Source organism: Epinephelus fuscoguttatus, linkage group LG5 (assembly GCF_011397635.1).
Source record: "Epinephelus fuscoguttatus linkage group LG5, E.fuscoguttatus.final_Chr_v1".
NCBI classification, from domain to species: Eukaryota; Metazoa; Chordata; class Actinopteri; order Perciformes; family Serranidae; genus Epinephelus; species Epinephelus fuscoguttatus.
Window position 1 is genome coordinate 26,633,070 of NC_064756.1, and position 26,223 is coordinate 26,659,292.

The 26,223-nt window shown below is 41.5% G+C and overlaps 2 pseudogenes; both read right to left on the reverse strand.

Moving 5' to 3' along the window:
• Positions 1–732: 732 nt before the first annotated feature.
• On the reverse strand, positions 733–11,725 carry LOC125889009 (extracellular calcium-sensing receptor-like; annotated as a pseudogene).
• Positions 11,726–14,869: 3,144 nt separating this feature from the next.
• LOC125889010 (extracellular calcium-sensing receptor-like) lies at positions 14,870–24,545 on the reverse strand (annotated as a pseudogene).
• Between the last annotated feature and the right edge of the window lie 1,678 nt (positions 24,546–26,223).

Consider the following 26,223-nt stretch of genomic DNA (forward strand, 5'->3'; position numbering starts at 1 on the left):
GAAGCATCATAGCATCATTAAATGGTATAATACTTCCATCTAGTGGCTGTTTTTGGTAGCTGCAGTAAGACAAGTTGATATTAATATTTCTCTCACTGATATGACATTCATACCGACATCAGCTATTGGGATGAGGCATGATGAGGCCCCACTTTTTTAATGGCAGTCATACTTGTTTTTACTAAAGCCAGAACACAGGGCATTGGCTCACTGTGAAAGGAATAAATCTGTTAACTGACATTATGTACTGTCACTTATTGAATGAGTGTAATAAAAATGGCACAGGATGGTATACAAGCAGCATAATGTTTCCTGAATAAATGGTCTATTAATGAAGTGCAACTTTCCCTCTTTCTGAGAAACTGGTGGATTTTTATTCAGTTGATGTACAATATTTATTCGAAAGACAGACAAATAGATCAACAAAACAAATTAATGCAAAATAAATCAACGTTTGACTTTATGGTTGATGAAAAGTGTTTATATTAGCATTTATTATGACTAACAACAGCAGAAATATTCTTATGAATTCAGCTACTAATGGAAGCATAACTACATGTGGCTGCAAGAAGTTTGTGAATTTCATACAAGCACATAAACAATTAGCATCATTTAGATAAAATGAATTGACATACACATGAACAGTTGCATAATATTGGGTCAAGGCAAGTGTGGGGGCCACTCTCCACTGGACAAATACAAAAAGAGTCGTAAGCTCAAGATCCAGAAAAACTACCTGGACATCAGGTGCTTCTTTGTGTTTTTCTCAGGCCTCAAGAGAATGATAAAACATTTGGGGGCAAAAATGCAAAGCAGCAAACCATAGCTGGAGGCCAGGATCGCAAAAATCTCCACAGCTACAACATACTTCCCAGGAGAGCTAACGTAAGCAGGGACGAAGGCCACCCAGACAGCACAGAATATCAGCATGCTGAAGGTGATCAGTTTGGCCTCATTAAAGTTGTCAGGGAGTTTCCGAGCAAGAAAGGCCAGGAGGAGACAGGTGCAGGCCAGCAGACCAATGTAACCCAGAACCAGAGAGAAGCCCACCACAGAGGCCATGGCACACTCCAGGGTGACCTTTGATCCTTTGAAACCCAGATCACGCTGAGGCACCGGGGCTGAGGGACAGCCATATGGCACAGATGATAATCTGTAAGAAAAGTAAACATATTTAAGTGTTTTATATCAAGTGTAGAAATGTTCTCATCATTTAATCAGCACAACAATATTCACACCTGCACAGATGTAAAGAGGAAGACACTTCCTCTCTGCTGGCCGGGACCAAACCACTTCATCAAAGCCTCAGCACCAGGCCGAGCTGAACGGAAAACAGCTAGAACTACCAAGGTTTTCACCAGGAGGCAGGAGACACAAAGTACAAAGCTGATCCCAAAAGCTGCCTGCTGGAACCGACAAGCCCAGACTGATGGACGACCAATGAACACCAGTGAGCACAGGAGAAGCAGGAAGCTCAGTTCTGAATTGTTGGCTCGAACCTTGGGGTGAATCAGATTAACAGACAAAGACAGGGCCATTGAAACAACATAATACATTCCATAAACAGAAATAAAATGATTAAAGTGTATACAGCAAGCTCTCTGTTACATCACTCTGACTTCTTACCATTGGTGTTTGACGATAGTAGAGAAACACCACAAACACAGCTGTTGTCACCACAGCACCAGACACAGCTACTGCAGTCAGAGTAATGCCCAAAGTCTCATTAAAGGAAAGGAAGTCCAGCTGGCGAGGGATGCAGGCAGTTTGATCAACATTGGACCAGAACTCAGACGAACAGCGCCACAGTGATGGGAACCTGGTAGGGGAAAAACAGGAGAGAGGGAATGAAAATAAAACACAAAGGTGAAACTTAAGAGTCATTTCCTCACCAGTTTTATTGCTTATCTCCCCTTCAGCACATGGGATACAGTCAAAGCAGCAGAGAGGCTCTCCTTTCCTTTCAGCCATTCGGTACCTGGGGCAGCTCACTGCACACCGAAGTAGGCACCTAAACAAAAAGCCAAATTATATTCTCCATGACATAATCTTGTGAATCAACACAGACATTTCATCAATAGCAAACTTGACAGTAGCCTTGAGACAACTGATGCAACTACCTGATTGGATCCTGTGCTCCACTGAATAGCTGATTCATTAAGGTGAAGGTCAGACCCGTCCATTACGACCAATCAAAACAAGTTTGAGAGACCCTTTAGGGGTGTTCTGCCAGTTGACAAGGTCGTACTTTGCTGGAATGTCGGCACCTTGGAAATAAAACATGTCCCCGTGTGGTGTGGTGACATTCACTTTGTTCAAGTGTTGCAACAGCTGAAAGCATCAAATGATGAGGAAACCTACTTTTTTAAATCTGTATACAAAAATGCATTTCCAATTTTCAGTCAGAACTTGAAAAGCCATGACTCTAATGGATAAGATGACACGAGGATAATGTTTACCTCTATGGGTTTGATATGTTTTGGAGAGGAGCAGGTGGAGCTGTTGTTTCTGGAAGAACTGTCTCTGTCAGGGCCAGGACAGAAGACTGTGAAGGGTGGGCTGCAGCATAAACAGCAAGGTAGACATTATATGTCACTCGCAGCTGGGAGGTGTCAGTGAAGTGATTCTGAACTCCCTCCAGGGACTCGGTGCCACTGCAAGGGGCTGGAGAAGCTTGTTCTTGCGTAGCTCCAGGACTGCATTCAAACTCCTGTTCCCAGAATTCTCGCAAGAATTCATCATCTGGACGACGAATTGGGTGCAAACTCTGAGATAACTTTCAAATCCAGGTATCGTTGAGCTACGAATGGCCACACCTAGAACACCACTTGCCACATCAGAGATGGCAAGATCTTGGAGAAGATCATCACTGGTGCTCCAAGCTTCACTTGCCAGAAACTGTCTGTCAGTCACCTGCAGTAAGAGGACACAATAAATCACAACAAGAATAACAGATGACATTTTGATTTTTACAAACAACAAACCTTAGTCCATAAAAATTTTCATACAAGTTGCTCACATTTATCTTGGCCAGCTCCAGAAAAACTTTCTTTGCTTCTGTGTACCAGCAAAAGATCAGAATCACCCTCGCAGTTGAGGCTTGAATTGTGAGGGCTGTCTGCCTGGCATCACTGACAATAGTTTCTCTGCGGACAGTCTCTATGAATTCCAAACACACCCCTTTCCCCTGAGTTTCTTCCTGAAATGCCTGGAGGTCAAAACAACAAATATCATCATACATATATTGCTATCTGTATTATTTATGAAGGAGATCCATGAGAAAGGTTTTTAGGCAATTTACAGTATCTTAACAGACATACACCTGTACTGCCAATCGACCATAATCATTGTTTACAATCACAGCTCCCATCCAAGTCCAGTGGAAGCGTATGGCCAGTTGTGCCATGGCCCGGGCTTGGTAAATATCACTGGGGATTGTTCTGAAGACGTTATGAAACTTCAGCCTGTCACTCAGGCAGGGGCAGCTTGCCAAGTAGCTGATCTGAGAGAAAATGTAAAAAAATATTTGACACTGCTTTTATAACAAAAATACCATTTCATTTTTAATTAAAATGCTTTTAAATGTATTAAACCTTCCTATTGTGTTCAGTTTGCTTTAACCTTTTGTTGGGCCAAATTTGACTCAAACACAATAGGACGGTTACAAAAAAGGTTCATCAGTTGTATTTCGTGAGGTAAGGAAACTCACAACTGGCACAGAGAGAGGCCCCAGGATCCTGGACAGAATTATGGTTGTTGTTGACGTGCTAGGACCAATGAGCAAAGGAACAGGTTGACCACCTGTTGATAGCGTAAGACATATAGTTACACGAGGACAATTTTTATACTGTAATCATATAAGGATATCAGGTTGTACCTGCTGTCTCTCTGGGTTGTTCAGAATGAGGCACAGAGGCTGTGAAGTTGCAGCTGTGTGTGTCTCCTCCAACCAGTGACAGTGCAACTTGCAGAGCCCAGGGGTATGTGGCACAGCTATCAAGTATACGGTAACCTAGCTTGACTCCTGGTAGCAGGGTGCTATTACGATTGATTTCCTCCACCGCAAACACCATAGCATATGTATATTGTAATGACTCTAGCTCTAAACTGAGACCACAGGAGAGGGAAGAAGTAGTGGATAAAATAAACTACTATATCAGTCAGTGAAAGGTAAATGAAATCATGAAAAACAACAAAATTATCTATTGAAATTATTCTACTGTTATTAAAATATGCTGATCTTAACTATTTATAAATGGGTTAGTATAAATCATTGCTTAACTTTTGGAGCTTAATATTTTGTAGAATTAAGTTATATTTTTATCTGTATTTCAACACAAACATATGAGCATGACAAAAAAGCAATGTGCTAGGCAACATTCAACAACAATACATGTTAAAGTTTTACCCAGTGCAAGGTTCATAATGCGGCCGCTCGGTGAAGCTCTGCTCCACAGCTGAAGGTCTGTTATACAGATTAAATAGTCCACCGATGATCACATCTCCATCCTGGGAGAGGCTCTTGTTGAGCGGTGCACCCCACCGGGAGCACACTATCGCCTCAACCACCTCCAGCCCCATCAGTCTGCCCACTATGCTGAGAAGCAGCAGGGAGAGGGCTGACGAGGACCACAGAGTCAGGAGCAAGGGGAACCAAGACACAGATGCAACTTTTCTGGACATTTAACAAAAACAGATAACTGTTACCTGAATGTCAGAATAGGAATCACTAAATTCAGTCTGTGTCAAACACAAGTCACAGCAAACCTGCCTCATCAAACCTGATAATAGAATGAATTAAGTTCACAATAAATGGTACCTCATAGACAATATTCAACAGTTCCTGTTAACAAAGACAAACCTCAAAAATTACACATGTTCAAACCTTTGCCTCATTTCAGTTACCTACAAAAACAGAACATGATAAACACAAAATGTTTCAGTTGGTTAAACGCTCCTATCACAAGATAAATTGTGATTGTGAAGCATCTAAAATATGGCTACCCCCCCCCCCACTCTGCACAAGTGAAGTGTTGGTGTGAGTATTTATAACAGGTGTAAAGCCTTTTGCAGAGAAGTAAAACTGATGACACAAGCAGTATGCAAGACAAAATTATTCCTCTCTAGAGTGATGGTGGAAAAGAATCATATGCCTGCAAATGATTCGTGTTCATGAAGTGGTGTGTATCTGTGTACAATATGTTATCTATCAATGCCATAACAAATGATGTCATTTGAATGAGCCTAGGTCACTGAGAGACTAGTGTAGAAGCAGACAATGTATCACTCTATATCAAGGGTGAAAATAATGTCAGTTGCACAAGGTCTTGGAAGCAGTAGCTAAGAAATAAGCTAAACTTGAGAGAGTAAAGTGAAATTTGATTATGATTGGTTTTCAGTATCCAAAAGGAGACAGCCATAAATTAAAAGAGCAGCTGGGGAAACGGAAGAGACCTAAGGTGTTAGGGAGAGCAAGTCGTGTTTTTTTAAGTCTGAAAAGAGACTAGGTCTAGAGAGACCGAGATTTCAAGTCCAGAGGGACTTAAGAGTGTTTTAAAAGTTTTATTTTCAGGTCTAGAGAGACCAAGATTTCAAGTCCAGAAGGACTTAAGAGTTTTTTTGTGAAAGTCTAGAAAGACTACGTGTATTTTGTCAGTTTAAGAATAACTGAGGCTGTGGTTCCAGCAAACGGAGAACCAACCCCCCGTATTTTGTCAGTTTAAGAGAAACTGAGCTGGATTTCCAGCAGTCAGAGAACCAACATCTTGTTGAGTTGAGTACTGGTAATAACAATTAGTGGCACAAATTAGTGACTCCAAATTTATAAAGATTGCCAAGAGATAGGAGCGCCGAAAGAGGCAGCTGAACTCCCATAAGCCGGGAGGTGGTTTCAAAGAATAAAAAGGTATAAGCTGATAGACATAATAAAATATAGAAAGAGGCCAATAAATAAAGAAAATATAAATAAATCCAGCTGGGATAAAATACGGATAACATAAGTATCCTTGAGAAAATAACAGTAAAAATCACAAATGGGTAAAAAGAAAAGGCTGCAGCCAAAGACGATAGTCACTTACACTTAGACTAGTCTTTATATAAAGAGTTTACATTCAGTGAATGTAGAGTCTGTAGGCAAACCCTGGAGATCTTGCCTCCGGAAGAAGAGCGGAAGAGCCCTGGTTTCCAGTTGTAGGCTGTTTGTAGTCCACATGATATTGACCAATCACGATTGAGCCAGCTGCAGTTGTTGCCAGGTTAAACGGTCCGTGCGGTGAACTAATGAGGCGGAACATAATTGGTGTCACTGCAAAATCTGAATCCATCGCAATGGTCCAGCATATTTACTTATACATAAACGGAAGTCAGAAACAGAAATTCGCCTCCGCCCAAATCAAACCGAATGCCAAAATCGCAGGTTCTGCTCAGAGGCTGTATCGCCATCTGCCGAAAGTCAGACGCCGAATACAGCCGATGGGTTCCGAGAATGCTGAGAGACTGAACCTAAGTAAGGGAGAGGTGACAACTATATTCCTTTGTGGGGTTGGTTCAGCATGGGGAGCAACATGCTGTCATGTGAGCAGATTACAGATCCGGTCAGATTCACACAGCTGATGTTTAGTAATCGTTACTAGTCCATACCCATTGGTAGCTTTATCACCTTCTACCTATGTAGAACCCATAACTTCCGGTTTATAGATTTTCCGCCATTTTGAAATTTTTGAAAAACACTTAAAATCAATCTCTTCCTAGGAAGTTTGACCGATCTGCATGAAACTCTGAGAACATAATCTAGGGAACAATATCTAAAGTTTCCTCTTGGCAAAAGTTGGAAAACTTACTAAAACTGAGCTTCTATAAGGCAAATGAATATTGCAGAGGGCGTGGCTCATCACATAAAGGTATATAACATCTCAAGGGTTTCACCAATCACCATGCAACTTTGTAAGCATATGACCACACATAATCTGAGGGGACCCCTCCATAGGCCCATTTCCACCGCAGGAACTTCGGGGTAATTTTACGGGGCCAGGGCCATTGGTGCATGTCTCCACCGCAGGAACCACCCCCGAGGGACAGAGTTCCAGAACTTTTATAGGGGCTAAACAAGTCCCTGCCTCGGAGTAGGTACTCAGAAAGGCCCCGAGAGACTCCTGGCTGGGACTTGGGGATTACTTGGTGCTGATTGGATATACTCAAGGTGGGATGTGACGTTTTGTAATTACTATGGTTATCGTAGAGTCGCTGGGTTAACTGTTAGCTGTTAGCGGTGTCCGTATTAACTCATTAACTCAATATACGGTCCGCAAAAAAAACATTTTTTCCAGCGGATATCTTAGTTACAACATGATTGAGCTAGCAAAGCAGTTTTGTGTTGCTATGTGTGGTATTTATTCAGATTTGGGAAATCACAATGTCTAGAAAGCATCAGCTGACAGGGACAGCTTACAGCAGCAGCAAAGCTAACATCAGGACGCCATCTGTTCAAAGCCTCCGCTGTCGGATACAACATGAAACTACTTCCAGTTAGCTCAATCATGCTGGAAAAATATTTTTCACAGACCATTTATTGAGTTATTGAGTTCATACAGACACCGCTAACAGCTAACAGCTAACTACGCCCCTACGCCGCCCGGTCACAATGGTCGCGCAATGATTACGCCACTACATCCAGAGCCCAGTAACTTTACAGGAACCTTCCTCCTACTTCACTCTCTCAGTGGAGACACAGTGGTTGAGAGGGCCGAGCGAGAGGAGTAGTAGTTCCTGTCCCCCAAATAGTACCAGGAACTTCTTCAGTGGAAATGGGCCTCATTATTGACCTGATCAAACAAAATGGGAGCGCTAGAGAGCTAATTTCTTATCTAGGCCTTACCGCCATATCGATTTTTACTAAACTTGGTAGATATATAGAACAGGATGCCTCAAGGTGACTGGAGAAATTTGACTGTAATTGGCAACTGGGTGGCGCTATAACAACAGAAAAATGCTTAAAAATGGCTAAAATGCGACCGATCGCTGTGGCTCCCCCTGTGGCCGAATGTTGGGTTTTTTCTAATTTTTGGTATGACTAAGTCATGGTATAGTATGCTTTACATAATCATGGAAACTGTCAGTGTGTCATTCTGTCAGTCAGTCATTTTGTCTGTCCCACGTTTTTCTACTCACTGACGTGGTCAATCTATGTGAAACTGCACATAGGCATTGAGGATTGGCATAGATAGAAGGTGACAAAGCTACCAATGGGTATGGACTAGTAGAATAAAAAACATGGTAATGATGGAATGTTTGATAGAATGTTTTTTTTTCTTCTTTTAAGTATTGCTGGGATTCACTGTACCACAGAAGATTTGTCATTTGTACAGATCTAGACTGGACATGTGAAGGCTTTTACTCTGGGTCTTGCCATCTGAAATGGTGGCTGAGACCGCATGTTCTTTGTTCACCAAACAAAGGACAGCACTCATCTCCACGGGATGCCTCATTGTCACACCCAAGTGAGAGACTAGTCTTCAAGCTTGACTGGGCACTACTGTCACAGTGACATGTGATGTGATGTCACCAAGCAAACTTGAGGAGATGCTTCTCCTCTCCATCGCTTGTCTTTCTCCTAAGCCGCCAACGGGCTCTCTGCTCCTAAACATGTGAGGAGGTAGAACATCACACAGCAGGACCCATTCTCTCACTTCTGCATGCTCACAGCAAGAGCTGCATCTTTGCTCTCAATGTGGCCTGCTCCCAGCAGACACAGAACCTGTAGACCAGAGAGGTTAGCGTGCCAAACACAATGTTGCAACTAGCTTCCCAGCAACAAGGAGAACCAAGCTGAGTTATCACCCCAACGTCTAACTCTGCAAGGACATAGAGAGACCTATCTCCTCAGATCTGCACCTTTAGCGCAAGGAGACGGCAAAGACTGAATCTGGTACCACAGCTCTTTCCTTCCACTACAGACTAACAAAAACATCACACCACAGCATCTCAAAATCCTTCAGCCTTTCTATTTACATGGTAATTATAGTTATTCATCTTACCATTGATCAGTTTTCCAAACTGATAGTTTAGTGTATTTTATGAGACTGGCTGTCATTTTTTTCCGTTTTGGAAATGCAAATTAAGTCACATTATTTGACATCTATATCATGATGAAACCTCTGTCTGTCTGTGGGTCTGTGTCTGTGTCTGTGTGTCTGTTCCACGTTTTTCTCCTCACTGACGTGGTCAATCCATGTGAAATTTGCCACAGTGGTAGAGGGTCATGGGAGGATGCGAATGAAGCAATATTACATCAATTGGCCAAAGGGGGGCGCTATAGCAACTGATTGAAATTGCAAATTTTGAATGGGCATATCTCATGACCCATATGTAGTACAAAAAATCATGTGACATGTTTTACACTTATATATGTTTATACATGACTCAGGTGACCTCAGACTTGACTCCAGACTCTCTGACGTGTTGACACCTTTGTGTGTGTCTGAATGTATTGCTTTTCCTCTTCTTTCATTTAAGGTAATCAACACATCAGATCTGTGTCATGTAATCACTGCAGCTGTTTCTCATGTAACCATAATTGCATCATGTGATCAACTATATTTAAGATGGCCTGTCACAGTATTTGTTTGTCTGACAAAGAGCACACAGCTCAAACATACGTCATGGTGCAATAAATATTTTTTTCTGCAAAGAGTCCTACAGTGTTGCGAGTCATTCACCCTTTTTTCATCCATATGTCGTAGAGACATGAAACATTGCACAGAGATGCCTCTCCTCATGAGGAACAAATTTGCCTCAAGAACCCATAACTTCGGGTTATGTAGATTTTCCGACATTTTGAATTTCTTGAAAAACACTTCAAATCAATCTCTTCCTAGGAAGTTTGAGTGATCTGCATGAAACTCGGTGAACATAATCTAGGGACCAATATCTAAAGTTCCCTCTTGGCAAAAGTTGGAAAACTTACTAAAACTGAGCTTCTGTAAGGCAATGAATATTGCAGAGGGCATCACATAAAGGTGGATAACATCTCAAGGGTTTCACCGATCACCACACAACTTTGTAGGCATATGACCACACATAATCCGAGGGGACCCCTCCATTATTGCCATCAAACAAAATGGGGGCGCTAGAGAGCTAATTTCTTATCTAGGCCTAACCGCCATATCAATTTTTACTAAACTTGGTAGATATGTAGAACAGGACGCCTCAAGGTGACTGGAGAAATTTAACTCTTATTGGCAACTGGGTGGCGCTATAACAACTAAAAAATCCTTGAAAATGGCTAAAATGTGACCGATCACTGTGGCTCCCCCTGTGGCCGAATGTTTTGTTTTTTTTTTTTTTTTCCAAAATGTTTGGTATGACTAAGTCATGGTATGGGATGCTGTACATAATCACGGAAACTGTCAGTGTGTCATTCAGTCAGTCAGTCAGTCATCCTACCAGTGCGCCCCACTTTTAAGTCAATACAACACATTAACACTTTAACTATCTGCCTTTCAACGTGCTACCTCAACTACTAATGTACAGTTTTAGCCCACTAACTATCCCACTATTGGCAATGGTACCACTGTACTTTAAATAAAGCAATCGTACTATCAAATTCAAAAAACAATCTGAATACATTGCTCTTCTTAATGGGTTCAGTTGACTATTTAATCTGCAATTTTCTATGACCTGTATCCCAAATACACACCATGTGAAACTGTACGTGGGCACCTGTGCACTCAATGGGTATGGACTAGTAATTATTATTACTAATAATTATTAATTATTTACGATAGCCATTTTGGAGGCCTGTCACGGTCAGGTCACAACAGTATTTGTCTTTATTCAAGTTAAAATGTGGTAATGACAGAACGAATGTATTGTAAACACTATTTGTTTTTAATAGTGCAGTTTGAAATGTAAATAAATGCACCTGAGTCAATGAATCATGTTCTCAAATACATTTTTATTTGGAAATATAGTGGTTGAACAACATTATTTTTCACATTAAACACATGAAAAATGATCCTCATGACAAACAGCAGTAGGTTGTATTTTGTTAACAAATCGACAAACCATAGCATCATCACAAATCAGATTAGATTAGTCTTGTACATGTTTAACCCTTGTGTATTAGGCATCCCTTTTTGTATATGGCTCGAAAAACACACAACGATGCCCGAATATTATAGCATGATTGCTTTAAGATATAGATCTTCACAAAGAAATTGTTTATCCCAGGTGGGAATAAATCAGAGTCAGGAGGGCCAAAACTATCAAAGATTTTTGTCTTTTGTGATGTAAATAGCCACCCAGTGCTCACAGGTCAACTCTTGACATGAAAACTGATGTTTAAGGTCATCCATTTGTGGCTACCAATCGGAGTATAGATCAGGCTTGTGCATGTGCATCAAACAGAATTAGGCATAGGTGCGTCTTAACAAGTCTGACAACAAAAAAGCACGATCTGACTCTGTGCGTACATGCAGTTTTAGGCCTGAATAGGCTATAAACAGAGTTTTATGCATATGGCCCCAGATCAGATTCAGTTCAGTTCATTGTTGTCATGCATTGGAAATTTGACTTACAGTACAGCAAAAATAAACAACTGACAGGTGATCAGTTTGGCCTCACTGAAGTTGTCAGGGAGTTTCTGAGCAAGAAAGACAAGAATGAGACTGGTGCAGGCCAGCAGACCAATGTAACCCAGAACCAGAGAGAAGCCCACCACAGAGGCCATGGCACATTTCAGGGTGACCTTTAACCCCAGGATATCCAAGTCAGCTTGAGGCACTGGGAAGGAGACTGAGTGATAGCCAAATAATACAGATGAAAACCTAGATAAAAGAAAGAAATAGAATTGCTCAATGTCAATTTTAATGTATGTAAAATGCTGTGGTGAGTCATACTTCTGTTAACAACAGGTGCATCTGCAACTCTGACCTGTACAGAGGTAAAGACACGGACACTTCCTCTCTGCTGGCCTGGGCCAAACCACTTCATCAAAGCTTCAGCACCAGGCTGAGCTGAGCGAAAGGCTGCTAGAACAACTATAGTCTTCACTTGGAGGTAGGAGACACAAAGTACAACAGCAGGCATATCAGGACTGCTGGAGTATCTTACTTGCATCTGGCCCAAACATGGCAGTTGGCAACAGCATAAGCAAACAGGCCTGGTCCACCCCTGTGTCTATGAGTGGGACAACTACCTCTCCAGCTCGAGGAAGGCCATTGCTTTGCTTGTCACCACTATTTGCCTCCAGCTTAGCAACAAGGAAAACTATTAGATCTCAGCAACTAAGTCTGAGCCCTCCTACCCGACCTTTTTGCTAGATGTCACTGATACAGGCTGTAGGGTAGTCCCAACCCTTGGATTGGAATATATTTGGTTGAGCTTGGCATCCATCAGCCTCTGCAGCACAGATTTAGAGGGCTACAACAGCTGGGATAGTCCTGGTTCAAAAGGGCAAAGGGTCATCTTACCTGAGAGGACTAGGTTACATCAGAATTAATTCAGAGCCGCAGGTGTGCGATTGCTCACTTCCATCATTGTTCATTTAACAAGCAATTAAAGGTCATTACACAGTGACGGGGAGGGGGGAGGGCTGTGTGCATGTTTGTTGTTTTGCAGATCATAGCTAACACAGTGCCATTCTTATTGTTTTTTTTATATATCTACAGCAGATAAATTATTATACCCTATATTCCAGCTGTGACTGATCCAGTGTTTGCAATATAGACATCAAAACATGCATCAAAAAAGGTTAAAAGAAAAAGAGCAAGAAGGATCACAGTAGCATGCATTCCATTTCATACAGACTTTGCTTTATGTCTCTGCAACTCTCTGTGCTTCCATCATTAGCATGGTGACACAAAAGCTGCGACAACGAAGTCCGAATCAGTCAGTAAACATTGCAAGATGGCTACGGATGAACACCAGTTGTTTGAAACGGCTTTGGTCGCGATAATGAACGAGTTAGACTTGGCTTTTTCTCTAAAAGAGGAACAGAAGACAGCGCTCGAATCTTTCCTTTGCAAGAAGGACGTTTTTGCTGTTTTGTCAACCGGATATGGCAAGAGTCTAAATTGGTCATAGTGTTAATTGCATGCAGTGATATTTTCAAATGCATGCTTGGTGCCCTCGAGTTGGGCCATTTTCATTACTCATGGATTTCCAGGCTATGGCTTTATATTATGAATGAGGATTTTTATTTTTATGGCAACTAATTAAAATGAAAATGACATATAGGTTTAATCTCCCAAACTGACACAAGAACAAGTGGAACCTGTTCATGAGGAAACAGGCAGCCCTTTCAGGTTCCTCTGCACTGGCAATAGTAAGGTCAAGGCCACACTCAACAAACTCTGACTGGCATAATACATAAGTGACGAGGCAAACCAGCCTTCCCACACCCATCTGCCTCCCTGATGGGAATAGATGTGGGATGGGAGTTAAGCATATGACTAGCATGGAAGCACTGTACCCACACTAGTCTTCTTAAACATGCATAAAGGAGTACTGTACCTACTAAATGAAAACAGTTGTAAAAAAAAAAAATTGTCAAGTCTGCTAACAAATACAGGTGATGAAGTATATCTTGGGGTGGTCTTGGGGACAGTAAATATTTAGGAAGATATGGACGTTACCAGATTGAGACTGTTTAAACATGGTACTAAATTACATAAAGGCAATTGTAGGATTACACAGCTTTGGAGCTTGGTCAGTCAGGATTAAAATTGGAATATCTAGGCATCTGCTGTTTTTTTTTTTTTTAAATTTTATATATTTATTTTTATTTTTTTATTTCAAATTGTTTTAATTGTATAATGTCTCTGTGACTACAGGTCTGACAACCAGTGTCGAAATTGTTTATAATCTTTGCACCTCAGTAAGAGAGGTGATGTCTCTACTCAGTTTGCCTCATTCTAAAGAGTTCATTTACATGTGGACCAACTTTCTTTGAACCACGGAAGCAAATATCTGACATTGTACTAAGGTTACTGTGTATGATCCGTAGGACAGTACCTGTGCATTACAACGAAATACTTCAATCAATATTAGTAGAGGAAGAGTACAATGTTGTACAGCTGGACAATGTAATTGTAGATGTACATGGAAAGTTCAAGAAGGACGAAACATTGTTGAGAGATGAGGAAAGAAGCATCATAGCATCATTAAATGGTATAATACTTCCATCTAGTGGCTGTTTTTGGTAGCTGCAGTAAGACAAGTTGATATTAATATTTCTCTCACTGATATGACATTCATACCGACATCAGCTATTGGGATGAGGCATGATGAGGCCCCACTTTTTTAATGGCAGTCATACTTGTTTTTACTAAAGCCAGAACACAGGGCATTGGCTCACTGTGAAGGAATAAATCTGTTAACTGACATTATGTACTGTCACTTATTGAATGAGTGTAATAAAATGGCACAGGATGGTATACAAGCAGCATAATGTTTCCTGAATAAATGGTCTATTAATGAAGTGCAACTTTCCTCTTTCTGAGAAACTGGTGGATTTTATTCAGTTGATGTACAATATTTATTCGAAAGACAGACAAATAGATCAACAAAACAAATTAATGCAAAATAAATCAACGTTTGACTTTATGGTTGATGAAAAGTGTTTATATTAGCATTTATTATGACTAACAACAGCAGAAATATTCTTATGAATTCAGCTACTAATGGAAGCATAACTACATGTGGCTGCAAGAAGTTTGTGAATTTCATACAAGCACATAAACAATTAGCATCATTTAGATAAAATGAATTGACATACACATGAACAGTTGCATAATATTGGGTCAAGGCAAGTGGGGGCCACTCTCCACTGGACAAATACAAAAAAGAGTCGTAAGCTCAAGATCCAGAAAAACTACCTGGACATCAGGTGCTTCTTTGTGTTTTTCTCAGGCCTCAAGAGAATGATAAAACATTTGGGGGCAAAAATGCAAAGCAGCAAACCATAGCTGGAGGCCAGGATCGCAAAAATCTCCACAGCTACAACATACTTCCCAGGAGAGCTAATGTAAGCAGGGACGAAGGCCACCCAGACAGCACAGAATATCAGCATGCTGAAGGTGATCAGTTTGGCCTCATTGAAGTTGTCAGGGAGTTTCCGAGCAAGAAAGGCCAGGAGGAGACAGGTGCAGGCCAGCAGACCAATGTAACCCAGAACCAGAGAGAAGCCCACCACAGAGGCCATGGCACACTCCAGGGTGACCTTTGATCCTTTGAAACCCAGATCACGCTGAGGCACCGGGGGGCTGAGGGACAGCCATATGGCACAGATGATAATCTGTAAGAAAAGTAAACATATTTAAGTGTTTTATATCAAGTGTAGAAATGTTCTCATCATTTAATCAGCACAACAATATTCACACCTGCACAGATGTAAAGAGGAAGACACTTCCTCTCTGCTGGCCGGGACCAAACCACTTCATCAAAGCCTCAGCACCAGGCCGAGCTGAACGGAAAACAGCTAGAACTACCAAGGTTTTCACCAGGAGGCAGGAGACACAAAGTACAAAGCTGATCCCAAAAGCTGCCTGCTGGAACCGACAAGCCCAGACTGATGGACGACCAATGAACACCAGTGAGCACAGGAAGCAGAGCTTCAGCGACAGGAGAAGCAGGAAGCTCAGTTCTGAATTGTTGGCTCGAACCTTGGGGTGAATCAGATTAACAGACAAAGACAGGGTCATTGAAACAATACAATGCCATTTCCTAAATAGACAAAATGGAAGAAAAAAGGGTAAAATAATTCAAATGTATACAACATTTGTGTTACATCACTCTGACTTCTTACCATGGGTGTTTGACGGTAGTAAAGAAACACCACAAAGACAGCTGTTGTCATGGTGGCACCAGACACAGCTGCAGTAGTCAGGGTGATGCCCAGAGTTTCATTAAAGGAAAGGAAGTCCAGCTGACGAGGGATGCACACTGTTTGATCAACATTGGACCAGAACTCAGACGAACAGCGCTCACAGTGATGGGAACCTGGTAGGGGGAAAAACAGGAGAGAGGGAATGAAAATAAAACACAAAGGTGAAACTTAAGAGTCATTTCCTCACCAGTTTTATTGCTTATCTCCCCTTCAGCACATGGGATACAGTCAAAGCAGCAGAGAGGCTCTCCTTTCCTTTCAGCCATTCGGGTACCTGGGGGACAGCTCTCACTGCACACTGAAACAGGCACCTAAACAAAAACCCAAATTATATTCGCCATGACATAATCTTGTGAATCTACACAGGCAAACTTGATGGTAGACAACTTGTTGATGTGACTACCTGATTGGATCCTGTGCTCCACTGAATAGCTGATTCATTAAGGTGAAGGTCAGATCCATCCACACGACCAATCAAAACAAGTTTGAGAGACCCTTTAGGGGTGTTCTGCCAGTTGACAAGGTCGTACTTTGCTGGAATGTCGGCACCTTGAAATAAAACATGTCCTGTGGTGTGGTGACATTCACTTTGTTCAAGTGTTGCAACAGCTGAAAGCATCAAATGATGAGGAAGCCTACTTTTTAAAATCTGTATACAAAAATGCATTTCCAATTTTCAGTCAGAACTTGAAAAGCCATGACTCTAACGGATAAGATGACACGAGGATAATGTTTACCTCTATGGGTTTGATATGTTTTGGAGAGGAGCAGGTGGAGCTGTTGTTTCTGGAAGAACTGTCTCTGTCAGGGCAGGACAGAAGACTGTGAAGGGCGTGGGCTGCAGCATAAACAGCAAGGTAGACATTATATGTCACCCGCAGCTGGGAGGTGTCAGTGAAGTGATTCTGAACTCCCTCCAGGGACTCGGTGCCACTGCAAGGGGCTGGAGAAGCTTGTTCTTGCGTAGCTCCAGGACTGCATTCAAACTCCATTTCCCAAAATTCTCGTAAGAATTCATCATCTGGACGACGAATTGGGTGCAAACTCTTGAGATAACTTTCAAATCCAGGTATCGTTGAACTACGAATGGCCACACCTAGAACACCACTTGCCACATCAGAGATGGCAAGATCTTGGAGAAGATCATCACTGGTGCTCCAAGCTTCACTTGCCAGAAACTGTCTGTCAGTCACCTGCAGTAAGAGGACACAATAAATCACAACAAGAATAACAGATGACATTTTGATTTTTACAAACAACAAACCTTAGTCCATAAAAAATTTTCATACAAGTTGCTCACATTTATCTTGGCCAGCTCCAGAAAAACTTTCTTTGCTTCTGTGTACCAGCAAAAGATCAGAATCACCCTCGCAGTTGAGGCTTGAATTGTGAGGGCTGTTCGTCTGGCATCACTGACAATAGTTTCTCTGCGGACAGTCTCTATGAATTCCAAACACACCCCTTTCCCCTGAGTTTCTTCCTGAAATGCCTGGAGGTCAAAACAACAAATATCATCATACATATATTGCTATCTGTATTATTTATGAAGGAGATCCATGAGAAAGGTTTTTAGGCAATTTACAGTATCTTAACAGACATACACCTGTACTGCCGATCGACCATAATCATTGTTTACAATCACAGCTCCCATCCAAGTCCAGTGGAAGCGTATGGCCAGTTGTGCCATGGCCCGGGCTTGGTAAATATCACTGGGGATTGTTCTGAAGACGTTATGAAACTTCAGCCTGTCACTCAGGCAGGGGCAGCTTGCCAAGTAGCTGATCTGAGAGAAAAATGCAAAAAAATATTTGACACTGTTTTTATGACAAAAATACCATTTCATTTTTAATTAAAATGCTTTTAAATGTATTAAACCTTCCTATTGTGTTCAGTTTGCTTTAACCTTTTGTTGGGCCAAATTTGACTCAAACACAATAGGACGGTTACAAAAAAGGTTCATCAGTTGTATTTCGTGAGGTAAGGAAACTCACAACTGGCACAGAGAGAGGCCCCAGGATCCTGGACAGAATTATGGTTGTTGTTGACGTGCTAGGACCAATGAACAAAGGAACAGGTTGACCACCTGTTGATAGCGTAAGACATATAGTTACACGAGGACAATTTTTATACTGTAATCATATAAGGATATCAGGTTGTACCTGCTGTCTCTCTGGGTTGTTCAGAATGAGGCGCAGTGGCTGTGAAGTTGCAGCTGTGTGTGTCTCCTCCGACCAGTGACAGTGCAACTTGCAGAGCCCAGGGGTATGTGGCACAGCTATCAAGTATACGGTAACCCAGCTTGACTCCTGGTAGCAGGGTGCTATTACGGTTGATTTCCTCCACCGCATACGCCATAGCATATGTATATTTTAAAAACTCAAGATCTAAACTGAGACCACAGGAGAGGGAAGAAGTAGTGAATAAAATAAACTACTATATCAGTCAGTGAAAGGGAAATGAATTTCATCAAAGACAACAAAATTATCTATTGAAATTATTCTACTGTTATTAAAATATGCTCATCTTAACATATTTATAAATGGGTTAGTATAAATCATTGCTTAACTTTTGGAGCTTAATATTTTGTAGAATTAAGTTATATTTTTATCTGTATTTCAACACAAACATATGAGCATGACAAAAAAGTAATGTGCTAGGCAACATTCAACAACAATACATGTTAAAGTTTTACCTAGTGCAAGGTTCATAATGTGGCTGCTTGGTGAAGCTCTGCTCCACAGCTGAAGGTCTGTTATACAGATTAAATAGTCCACCGATGATCACATCTCCATCCTGGGAGAGGCTCTTGTTGAGCGGTGCACCCCACCGGGAGCACACTATCGCCTCAACCACCTCCAGCCCCATCAGTCTGCCCACTATGCTGAGAAGCAGCAGGGAGAGGGCTGACGAGGGCCACAGAGTCAGGAGCAAGGGGAACCAAGACACAGATGTAACTTTTCTGGACATTGAACACATAAAGATAACTGTTACCTGAATGTCAGAATAGGAATCACTAAATTCAGTCTGTGTCAAACACAAGTCACAGCAAACCTGCCTCATCAAACATGATAATAGAATGAACTAAGTTCACAAAATTGGCTCCTCATAGACAATGTTCAAGAGTCCCTGTTAATAAAGACAAACCCCACAAGGGTTACCTACAAACATCATAAACACATGTTTCAGTTGGTTAAAATGCTACTATCACAAGGTAAATTGTCAACTCTGAAAATAGCATCTTGACTAAACATGGCTACCCCCCCACTCTGCACAAGTGAAGTGTTGGTGTGAGTATTTATAACAGGTGTAAAGCCTTTTGCAGGGAAGTAAAACTGATGACACAAGCAGCATGCAAGCCAAAATTATTCCTCTCTAGAGTGATGGTGGAAAAAGAATCATATGCCTGCAAATGATTAGTGTTTATGAAGTTGTGTGGTGTGTGTCTGTGTACGATATGTTATCTATCGATGCAATAACAAATGACGTCATTTGAATGAGCCTAGGTCACTGAGAGACTGAACCTCAGTAAGGGAGAGGTGATGTCTCTTCCTCTGTGGGGTTGGTTCAGCATGGGGGGCAACATGCTGTCATGTGAGCGGATTGCAGATCCAGTCAGATTCACACAACTGATGTTTAGTAATCATTATGATGTGAGGTAGTTCTATATCATCTCTGACGACGTGGCCATGGTTCAATGGCATCATGCTGATGGTAGGGGGTCCAGGGTACAGGATGTGAATGTGTTTTTAGGGGCCATGACTACAGCTTACACCAGGCTCATGCTGTACGACATGTTGGACCAACACATTGTGACTCCAACCTCATCACACTTTGACCTTTGGTCATGGACTTTCTACGTCCACATATGACGTTCAAAGTACCCTGGGTGTGCTCGATGTTGACGTTCTGGGACACTGTGTCAAGTTCTGCCTGTTACATGCATTGTCTTCTTTCAAAATACACTTCCATTTTAACAGAGAGAGCACCGTGAATTGACTTTTATTTTTCTTCAACAACAAACACACATGGTTTGGTTTAGGCAACAAAAGCAAGCAGTTAGGTTTAGGATAAAAGAACAGGCTTTGGCTTTAGAATCTTATGGGACGCAAACATCGCTCTCGGGTAAAAGTCGGTGTTTGTTGGACCCATTCACCACCCCTCCTGCCCGCCTCAACTTTTGTCCTTGTCCTGCTGTCGGGGGCCAAGTGGTTAAGTGAAAAGGAGTAACACTTAATGCTGTCAATGCTGAAGTGGTCACCCATGAATCATTGGCAGGACTAGTTCACTTGCTTGTAGCCAACCAGAACACAGATGGTCATTTGATAGCTATGTGTGATACCATCAAACGCAATAAAAACAGGTTTCATATAAAATATTAAACAGTTGTGAAGAGAGTTCAGGTGGTGTACAACAAGTGCAGGGTGTTGCCTGATTACACAGCACTACATTATAGATACTAAACTTGATCAAGGGTTTGATGGCAGACTACAGCATCGGTTTAGTCTGGTGGTTAGCGGTCCTTCTAATTGTAGGAAGACTTTTTTGTCAAGAGTGTTGTTGAAAAGGCATCGAGGCTTGTTTCACACAATACTGACAACACTATTTACATTTACTCCTGCTGGCAGTCTTTGTATAATTAACTCCTTTATACAGTATAAGAGACATCAACTTTGTAAATGGTCTGCCTGAATCGCTGTGTGATGATATGTTACTGCCCCCAGTTAAGAACAATTTACTTATTATGGACGATTTAATGAATGACGCTAGAAATAATTTGGAAATACAAAATGTGTTCACCAAATATTTTTTACAGGTATCTTCTTACAGCCAAGCCAAGATACCCCATTATTTAAGACTCAGAACCAATTTGCTGTCAGACCAAACTGTTGTACATATTCCAAAAGAGCTGAAGAGATGATGATGTCATTACATATGCAGAGAAATCTACCACTGTTGGAGTTGTTATATAAATCATTGCTGAGTGTGCAAAGGCTAATTATTAGTAATCAAGCGTTGACTTTTTTCATGTGCTGTGGGAAATAGCCCTCTGTGTTTTCACACCCAAGTGAGAGACCAGTCTTCAAGCTTGACTGGGCACTACTGTCACAGTGACATGTGACCCAGTATTGTCACCAAGCAAACTTGAGGAGATGCTTCTAAGCCGCCAACGGGCTCTCTGCTCCTAAACATGTGAGGAGGTAGAACATCACACAGCAGGACCCATTCTCTCACTTCTGCATGCTCACAGCAAGAGCTGCATCTTTGCTCTCAATGTGGCCTGCTCCCAGCAGACACAGAACCTGTAGACCAGAGAGGTTAGCGTGCCAAACACAATGTTGCAACTAGCTTCCCAGCAACAAGGAGAACCAAGCTGAGTTATCACCCCAACGTCTAACTCTGCAAGGACATAGAGAGACCTATCTCCTCAGATCTGCACCTTTAGCGCAAGGAGACAGCAAAGACTGAATCTGGTACCACAGCTCTTTCCTTCCACTACAGACTAACAAAAACATCACACCACAGCATCTCAAAATCCTTCAGCCTTTCTATTTACATGGTAATTATAGTTATTCACCTTACCATTGATCAGTTTTCCAAACTGATAGTTTAGTGTATTTTATGAGACTGGCTGTCATTTTTTTTCCGTTTTGGAAATGCAAATTAAGTCACATTATTTGACATCTATATCATGATGAAACCTCTGTCTGTCTGTGGGTCTGTGTCTGTGTCTGTGTGTCTGTTCCACGTTTTTCTCCTCACTGACGTGGTCAATCCATGTGAAATTTGCCACAGTGGTAGAGGGTCATGGGAGGATGCGAATGAAGCAATATTACATCAATTGGCCAAAGGGGGGCGCTATCGCAACCGATTGAAATTGCAAATTTTGAATGGGCATATCTCATGACCCATATGTAGTACAAAAAATCATGTGACATGTTTTACACTTATATATGTTTATACATGACTCAGGTGACCTCAGACTTGACTCCAGACTCTCTGACGTGTTGACACCTTTGTGTGTGTCTGAATGTATTGCTTTTCCTCTTCTTTCATTTAAGGTAATCAACACATCAGATCTGTGTCATGTAATCACTGCAGCTGTTTCTCATGTAACCATAATTGCATCATGTGATCAACTATATTTAAGATGGCCTGTCACAGTATTTGTTTGTCTGACAAAGAGCACACAGCTCAAACATACGTCATGGTGCAATAAATATTTTTTCTGCAAAGAGTCCTACAGTGTTGCGAGTCATTCACCTTTTTCATCCATATGTCGAGAGACATGAAACATTGCACAGAGATGCCTCTCCTCATGAGGAACAAATTTGCCTCAAGAACCCATAACTTCGGGTTATGTAGATTTTCCGACATTTTGAATTTCTTGAAAAACACTTCAAATCAATCTCTTCCTAGGAAGTTTGAGTGATCTGCATGAAACTCGGTGAACATAATCTAGGGACCAATATCTAAAGTTCCCTCTTGGCAAAAGTTGGAAAACTTACTAAAACTGAGCTTCTGTAAGGCAATGAATATTGCAGAGGGCATCACATAAAGGTGGATAACATCTCAAGGGTTTCACCGATCACCACACAACTTTGTAGGCATATAACCACACATAATCTGAGGGGACCCCTCCATTATTGCCATCAAACAAAATGGGGGCGCTAGAGAGCTAATTTCTTATCTAGGCCTAACCGCCATATCAATTTTTACTAAACTTGGTAGATATGTAGAACAGGACGCCTCAAGGTGACTGGAGAAATTTAACTCTTATTATTGGCAACTGGGTGGCGCTATAACAACTAAAAATCCTTGAAAATGGCTAAAATGTGACCGATCACTGTGGCTCTGTGGCGAATGTTTTGTTTTTTTTTTTTTCCAAAATGTTTGGTATGACTAAGTCATGGTATGGGATGCTGTACATAATCACGGAAACTGTCAGTGTGTCATTCAGTCAGTCAGTCAGTCATCCTACCAGTGCGCCCCACTTTTAAGTCAATACAACACATTAACACTTTAACTATCTGCCTTTCAACGTGCTACCTCAACTACTAATGTACAGTTTTAGCCCACTAACTATCACACTATTGGCAATGGCACTACTGTACTTTAAATAAAGCAATCGTACTATCAAATTCACAAAAACAATCTGAATACATTGCTCTTCTTAATGGGTTCAGTTGACTATTTAATCTGCAATTTTCTATGACCTGTATCCCAAATACACACCATGTGAAACTGTACGTGGGCACCTGTGCACTCAATGGGTATGGACTAGTAATTATTATTACTAATAATTATTAATTATTTACGATAGCCATTTTGGAGGCCTGTCACGCGGTCAGGTCACAACAGCATTTGTCTTTATTCAAGTTAAAATGTGGTAATGACAGAACGAATGTATTGTAAACACTATTTGTTTTTAATAGTGCAGTTTGAAATGTAAATAAATGCACCTGAGTCAATGAATCATGTTCTCAAATGCATTTTTATTTGGAAATATAGTGGTTGAACAATATTATTTTTCACATTAAACACATGAAAAATGATCCTCATGACAAACAGCAGTAGGTTGTATTTTGTTAACAAATCGACAAACCATAGCATCATCACAAATCAGATTAGATTAGTCTTGTACATGTTTAACCCTTGTGTATTAGGCATCCCTTTTTGTATATGGCTCAGAAAAAACACACAATGATGCCCGAATATTATAGCATGATTGTTTTAAGATATAGATCTTCACAAAGAAATTGTTTATCCCAGGTGGGAATAAATCAGAGTCAGGAGGGTTGCCAAAACTATCAAAGATTTTTGTCTTGTGTGATGTAAATAGCCACCCAGTGCTCACAGGTCAACTCTTGACATGAAAACTGATGTTTAAGGCCATCCATTTGTGGCTACCAATCGGAGTATAGATCAGGCTTGTGCATGTGCATCAAACAGAATTAGGCATAGGTGCGTCTTAACAAGTCTGACAACAAAAAAGCACGTATCTGACTGTGTGCGTACATGCAGTTTTAGGCCTGAATAGGCTATAAACAGAGTTTTATGCATATGGCCCCAGATCAGATTCAGTTCAGTTCATTGTTGTCATGCATTGGAAATTTGACTTACAGTACAGCAAAAATAAACAACTGACAGGTGATCAGTTTGGCCTCACTGAAGTTGTCAGGGAGTTTCTGAGCAAGAAAGACAAGAATGAGACTGGTGCAGGCCAGCAGACCAATGTAACCCAGAACCAGAGAGAAGCCCACCACAGAGGCCATGGCACATTTCAGGGTGACCTTTAACCCCGGGATATCCAAGTCAGCTTGAGGCACTGGGAAGGAGACTGAGTGATAGCCAAATAATACAGATGAAAACCTAGATAAAAGAAAGAAATAGAATTGCTCAATGTCAATTTTAATGTATGTAAAATGCTGTGGTGAGTCATACTTCTGTTAACAACAGGTGCATCTGCAACTCTGACCTGTACAGAGGTAAAGACACGGACACTTCCTCTCTGCTGGCCTGGGCCAAACCACTTCATCAAAGCTTCAGCACCAGGCTGAGCTGAGCGAAAGGCTGCTAGAACAACTATAGTCTTCACTTGGAGGTAGGAGACACAAAGTACAACAGCAGGCATATCAGGACTGCTGGAGTATCTTACTTGCATCTGGCCCAAACATGGCAGTTGGCAACAGCATAAGCAAACAGGCCTGGTCCACCCCTGTGTCTATGAGTGGGACAACTACCTCTCCAGCTCGAGGAAGGCCATTGCTTTGCTTGTCACCACTATTTGCCTCTCCAGCTTAGCAATGAGGAAAACTATTAGATCTCAGCAACTAAGTCTGAGCCCTCCTACCCGACCTTTTTGCTAGATGTCACTGATACAGGCTGTAGGGTAGTCCCAACCCTTGGATTGGAATATATTTGGTTGAGCTTGGCATCCATCAGCCTCTGCAGCACAGATTTAGAGGGCTACAACAGCTGGGATAGTCCTGGTTCAAAAGGGCAAAGGGTCATCTTACCTGAGAGGACTAGGTTACATCAGAATTAATTCAGAGCCGCAGGTGTGCGATTGCTCACTTCCATCATTGTTCATTTAACAAGCAATTAAAGGTCATTACACAGTGACGGGGAGGAGGGAGGGGGGAGGGCTGTGTGCATGTTTGTTGTTTTGCAGATCATAGCTAACACAGTGCCATTCTTATTGTTTTTTATATATCTACAGTAGATAAATTATTATACCCTATATTCCAGCTGTGACTGATCCAGTGTTTGCAATATAGACATCAAAACATGCATCAAAAAAGGTTAAAAGAAAAAGAGCAAGAAGGATCACAGTAGCATGCATTCCATTTCATACAGACTTTGCTTTATGTCTCTGCAACTCTCTGTGCTTCCATCATTAGCATGGTGACACAAAAGCTGCGACAACGAAGTCCGGAATCAGTCAGTAAACATTGCAAGATGCAGCAAGATGGCTACGGATGAACACCAGTTGTTTGAAACGGCTTTGGTCGCGACAATGAACGAGTTAGACTTGGCTTTTTCTCTAAAAGAGGAACAGAAGACAGCGCTCGAATCTTTCCTTTGCAAGAAGGACGTTTTTGCTGTTTTGTCAACCGGATATGGCAAGAGTCTAATCTACCAGTTAGCTCTGCTGGTGGCACTCTAGATACGTCACCCCGTTGTTCTGATTGGTCATAGTGTTAATTGCATGCAGTGATATTTTCAAATGCATGCTTGGTGCCGCCCCTCGAGTTGGGCCATTTTCATTACTCATGGATTTCCAGGCTATGGCTTTATATTATGAATGAGGATTTTTATTTTTATGGCAACTAATTAAAATGAAAATGACATATAGGTTTAATCTCCCAAACTGACACAAGAACAAGTGGAACCTGTTCATGAGGAAACAGGCAGCCCTTTCAGGTTCCCTCTGCACTGGCAATAGTAAGGTCAAGGCCACACTCAACAAACTCTGATTGGCATAATACATAAGTGACGTAGGCAAACCAGCCTTCCCCACACCCATCTGCCTCCCTGATGGGAATAGATGTGGGATGGGAGTTAAGCATATGACTAGCATGGAAGCACTGTACCCACACTAGTCTTCTTAAACATGCATAAAGGAGTACTGTACCTACTAAATGAAAACAGTTGTAAAAAAAAAAAAAAATTGTCAAGTCTGCTAACAAATACAGGTGATGAAGTATATCTTGGGGTGGTCTTGGGGACAGTAAATATTTAGGAAGATATGGACGTTACCAGATTGAGACTGTTTAAACATGGTACTAAATTACATAAAGGCAATTGTAGGATTACACAGCTTTGGAGCTTGGTCAGTC